Source organism: Abramis brama (genome assembly GCF_963993115.1).
Source record: "Abramis brama genome assembly, chromosome: 15".
Taxonomy (NCBI): domain Eukaryota; kingdom Metazoa; phylum Chordata; class Actinopteri; order Cypriniformes; family Leuciscidae; genus Abramis; species Abramis brama.
Genome location: NC_139977.1, coordinates 33,070,869 through 33,076,601, shown reverse-complemented (window position 1 = coordinate 33,076,601; position 5,733 = coordinate 33,070,869). Strand labels below are relative to the sequence as shown.

At 39.4% G+C, this 5,733-nt stretch overlaps 1 long non-coding RNA gene across 1 annotated transcript; it reads right to left on the bottom strand.

Moving 5' to 3' along the window:
- Window positions 1-527: 527 nt before the first annotated feature.
- LOC311098120 lies at window positions 528-5,237 on the bottom strand. The gene is made up of 2 exons (XR_014609373.1): window positions 5,104-5,237; window positions 528-787 (listed from the first exon to the last, which is right to left on the bottom strand). It is a non-coding gene; the product is annotated as an uncharacterized lncRNA (long non-coding RNA).
- Window positions 5,238-5,733: the final 496 nt, after the last annotated feature.

Below are 5,733 nucleotides of genomic sequence, written 5' to 3'. Positions count from 1 at the left end.
TAAACTTTAACTGAAATAAAAATACGTATTTCAGCTAGTTGCCAATGCAACATTTCTCATTTCGTTTAGTTTAACTTGATGTACTAAAATGAAAAGTGAAATAAAAATTAGCGGTCAAAACGATTAATCGCATCCAACATGAAAGTTTGTAAGAATACTGTGTATTATATATTTACAAACTTTTGTGTTAGATGCGATTAATCGATTCAACAGCCCTAAAATTAATAAAAACTATATAGACCTATTTAAAAAAATAAATGCTTGCAATAAAATTACCTAAAATTTTTAATTAAAACCAAAAATATAAAAACTAATTCAAAATATTAACAACTACTGTATAATAGTATCTCAATGTCACTAAAATAACCCTAGAATCTAGTGAATGTTTTCTCATTAATATATGTTTTTATATCAATCTATAACTTTTCCCTCCTTTTGTGAACATCGTCCACAGGAAGCGACACCATTTTGGAGGGAAATCAACATCACACTTCAGTGGATTTAATGAATTTTTATTTTTTTGCACGTTTTTACCTTTATAATATACAGAGCAGAATGACGGCAAGCGAAGTGAAGGATAGCATCATGTTTAGTTGGTTTGTGTCTCTCAGAATCATGCCGTCAAATTGCACGAGTCGCGATAATTCCAACATGCCAAAAGATGATCGAATGGGTCAAACTGGTGGAAACTGACAGGCTAATTATGAAGCAGTTCTTCTCATTTCAGGAGTCCACTGACATGAAGCATGAGATATTCATGGATCTCCCCCTCGGTGCAGGTGTGCGACTGCGGAGAGAGAGAGAGAGAGGAGAGAGAGCGAGAGAGAGTGTGTTATTCATCCCCAGGGGGCACTGTTAGCCCTCCACTTCAACATGAACAACCTGCACCATGTGGCCCCCAAACACACACACACACACTCCAGCTGCAGAAGGTGGTGGTGACAGACATTCATTTGGTGCTTCATATCATGACACAAAAGACATCTTCCATCAAGAGTCCACACGCCTCCTGCTCATCCGCAGATCCCGAGCACAGGTGTCCATTCCTACAGAAACATCATGCGTGCAAGTAGCACTTATGAGTGGAAAAGTTACAGTGATAATCTAAACTTGACATCAAGCCTGCCTTATATATGACACCTGTACGTGCATATACACTCTACCAGTCAAAAGTTTTGGATTGGTAAGATTTTCTCTTCTGCTTACCAACAGTGCATTTATTTGATCAGAAATACTGAAATATTATTACAATGTAAATCATCTGTTTTCTATGTGAATATATAGTAAAGTGTAATTTATTCCTGTGATCAAAGCTGAATTTTCAGCATCATTACTCCAGTCTTCAGTGTCACATGATCCTTCACAAATCATTCTGATATGATGATTTGATGCTTCACAATATTACTTTTTTTTTTTTTTTTATCAAATAAATGCAGCCTTGGAGAGCAGAAGAGACTTTACCGAAATCTTACCGATCCAAACCGTTTGACTGGTATAGTGTATTAAGTACCATGGTACTTTTATTAGCAAAACATCAGATGTGAACTTGCCTGATTTAGGCAATTTGTATGAGTGACTTGTGGAAATGTTAGAGGAAGGTTGCCGCTACTAAACATGACTAATTAACAGAGATTGAACAGGACACACACACACACACACACACACACACACATACATACATGGCAGAATCCCACAATCCTCCACCTCCTGCTACCAAAGCCCATCTGAGTCGCTGCCGGTGGACTTGAAAGCCGGAGAATGTGGGAGACTTGTGTGTTTTGATGTCCCTGTGTGTGTGTGTGTGTGTGTGTGTTCCAGGAAATATGTGAGCGCTGTGTTTCGGGGTGGCGTACAGTACCCATCTGGGCACCAGGTTGCGTGCGAGCGTGCCCTCTGATCATGTGTGGTGAGGTGGACACAAACACAACCCTGAGGCCTCATGACCCCACCGGGGCCCGTGAGGTCAGCTGGGGTCAGGTCTGATGGTGGCCACAGGTGTTACCAAGCTCTCTATCTGTGTGTGTGTGTGTGTGTGTGTATGTAACAAAGTGAGTCCAAAACTCTATCCGTCTATGTGTGTGTCTGTCTAACAGCTACCTGGCAACCATACAAAACACCTGCATAATAACAACTTACCCAGAACAAAACATTCAGAAGACACTTGCAGTGCTGTAGCAACTGCTCAAAACAACTGCCTAGCAACACCCTAGTAACTAACCTGAACACCCTGCCTGCTGTCTAGTAAGTGCCTAGCAATCACTCAAACACCCTAGTCATGCCGTAGTAAGTGCCTATAGGCCTATAATGTTTTGCCTTATCTAGAAATACATTTGTAATGTTGTAGAAACCACTCTAAACACTTTAGCAACTGCCTAACAACACCCTAGTAACTACCTTGAACACCCTGGCAATTTAGGAAGTGCCTAGCAAACATTTAGAACACTCTAGCAATGCCTTGCCCAGAATATCCAGCCAGAAGGCACTTGCAATGCTGTAGCAACCACTCAAAACACTTTAGCAACTTCCTAGCAACACCCTAGTAACACCTTGAGCAACCACTCAAAACACCCTACTAACACCTTACCCAGAAAAAAGCCAGAATGCTGTAGCAACCACTCAAAACACTTTAGAAACACCCTAGTAACACCCTGACAACCCTGAGCAACCACTCAGAACACCCTAGTAACACCTTACCCAGAAAAAACAGCCAGAATGCTGTAACAACAGCTAAAAAACTTAGCTAACAACCACTCAAAACACATTTGCATCACCCTAGTAACTTCACAGTAACACCTGGCTTCTGTCTAGTAAGTGTCTAGCAGCACTCAGATCATGCTTGTTATGCCTTACTTAGAAAAAACAGCCAGAAGACATTTGTAATGTTGTAGAAACAATTTAAAACACTTTAGCAACTGCCTAACAACAGCCTAGTAACTACCTAACAAACCCTGACAAATTAGTAAGTGCCTAGCGACCATTTAGAACACCCTAGCAATGCCTTACCCCCAAAAAAACAGCCAGAATGCTGTAGCAACCACTCAAAATACTTTAGCAACTTCCTAGCAACACCCTAGTAACACCCTGAGCAACCACTCAGAACACCTTACTAACACCTTACCCAGAAAAAACCCAGAATACTGTAGCAACCACTCAAAACACTTTAGCAGCACCCTAGTAACACCCTGACAACCCTGAGCAACCTCTCAGAACACCTTAGTAACCTCATAGCAACACCCTAGTTATTAGACAGAACACCTTGGCAACTGTCTAGTAAGTGCATAGAAACCACTCAGAACACTCTAGTAATGCCTTACAGTCAGAAGTCACTTGTAATGCCATTGAAACCACAAACGTTTTAGCAACTTAATAGCAACACCCTAGTAACCGTCCGGAAGACCATAACAACTTCTCAGAGCAACTCCACCATTTAAACTATGTATTATATTCCATGTATTAAGTTGCCAGACAGCTATAGCAATTAACTTCATATTTTACAACTATTATTTACTTGCCAGAGCTATTTTTTCTCACGTTTGGTGCTTGGTGAGTGTTAATTTTAAGTTGTGGACTGTGTGTGTGTGTATGTGTGTGTGTGTTAAGGAGGGCGGTCGACCTGACACACTCTAAAATAACTGCTCGTGTACGTTCAGACATCCACCTGCATGAAACACACACACACACGCAGCACGGCATACGAATGCTGGAATGTAAACAAAATCGCTTGGTTTTGAGTGTGTGAATCTGTGTGTGTGATTAATGTTTGTGTGTGTTTATGTCTGGATTTAGACAGGCTTCTATGGTCATTTGCAGTGACCTTTCACACTGCCAAAAATCAGATGATCCTCTTTGATTTTCCACAGTTTTCCAGGAGCTTGAAGACTCTTACGAAGGAACCGTGTTGAGGTTCGAGGATCGCTGGCTACATCTTCACTGTCATCCAACAGCTCAGTCGCCATTGGAACTGATGATGTAATCGGGAGAAGGCCGCTGATTGGTTCAGTCGGATCCAACAACTTCTTGACTGGTTTTTAAGCTGTCTGTGATGTGAGATATCGTTTGACTCACTTTTTCTTAATCCGGTCTGGATTACATCACTTCCTCCCATGCTAATGTCAGTACCGACACCAGTCTTTTATTATTTGCATATAATTTGAATGAAACTGCATGTTTAAACATAAAAAGATTAATTAAACCTCAGTAAATGAGTTGGACCAACATGAGAAAATTTAGTTTGACGAATGTAATAGTTAAACATGTAATAACGTTAAACATAATTTAGTAAACCAAGTGAACCTAAACCAACTAAATTGTGTTGACCCAACTAAACTGATTTATTTTGAATTGGCTAAATTAATAACTTTGCTAACACTTTACTTAAAGCCTTTATGTATAATGCATTATAAAAGTATTTTGAATGCATTATGCCTTGTAATGCACCTCTTAATGTATTGAATAGTCTCATGAATAACTGTAACTGCAGTTATAATACATTATAATACTTATTTAATCAATGAACACACCTTTAGAAAGTATAATACATTAAAACACATGATAAACAACCAATTTCAGAATCTGCAAATAGTATAATGCAATTTAACTTTGGTTACAGTTATTTATACAAATATATAATGCATAATAATGTACATTATGAATATTATAATGCATCATACATAAGACTTTAAGTAAAGTGTTACCAAAACTTTCTTCAGTTATGTTAAGTAAGGGTAATGAATCGATTTTTTTGTTTTCTTATTTGCATATAATTATGGATGAAACTGCATGTTTTAACATAAGAAAATGTGTTAAACCTCAGTAAATTAGTTGGACCAACATGAGAAAATTTAGTTTGACGAATGTAATAAAGTTAAACATAATTGAGTAAACAAAGAGAACCTAAACCAACTAAATTGTGTTGACCCAACTAACCTGATTTATTTTGAATTAGCTAAATGAAAAACTTTCTTCAGTTATATCAAGAAAGGGTAATGAATAGATTTTTTGTTTGAAACTAACCCTGTGATTCAGTGTCTCGTGTTTGAAACGGGACAGATGCGCATGTTGACAGCGTGACACACATGACGGATGTGTGCGTGAGTCTGTCACCTCATCATCGTTTGTCATGAGTGTTTCCTCTCCTCCTCTTCCTCCTCCTGTCGTTCCCCGAGTCCCAGCGCTGCGGCGGAGCAGAGGAACCAACCGCGTGTCCCTTCCGGGCCCCTGTAGCCGTCTCTCTCTCCCTCTCTCTCAGTCTCCAGTAACTTCCAGTAAAGCCATCAGAACGTCCCTGTGACGTGGTTAAAGATGGCGGCTCGGTTGGCATTGGTTGGCACAGAGAGGCAGCCTGGCATCACTGCAGGCCATGACAATCAGCTCCAGGCACTGACAAGCCTGTTGCTTAGCAACCCCATTGAACTTTGGCCTGCTTTACTGTGTTTCCAACGAGAGAGAGAGAGAGAGACACCATCATTTGGGACATAGCGGGTTTGTGTATTATGATCATAGTGCATCGTGTTTATAACACTGAAGCTCTTCTGGGATATTTAACACTACAGTTTTCTTTCTTTTTTAATCCAATATTATATATATTTTACTTTTGAAAACTTTTTTTTTTTACCCCTTAAAAATGTGAACTAATGCTAATGCCATGGTACCATTGTACTGAATGATTACCATATTCATCTACCATGGTATTTATAAGGTGCTTCATAGAATACCATGGTATTACTCAATGTT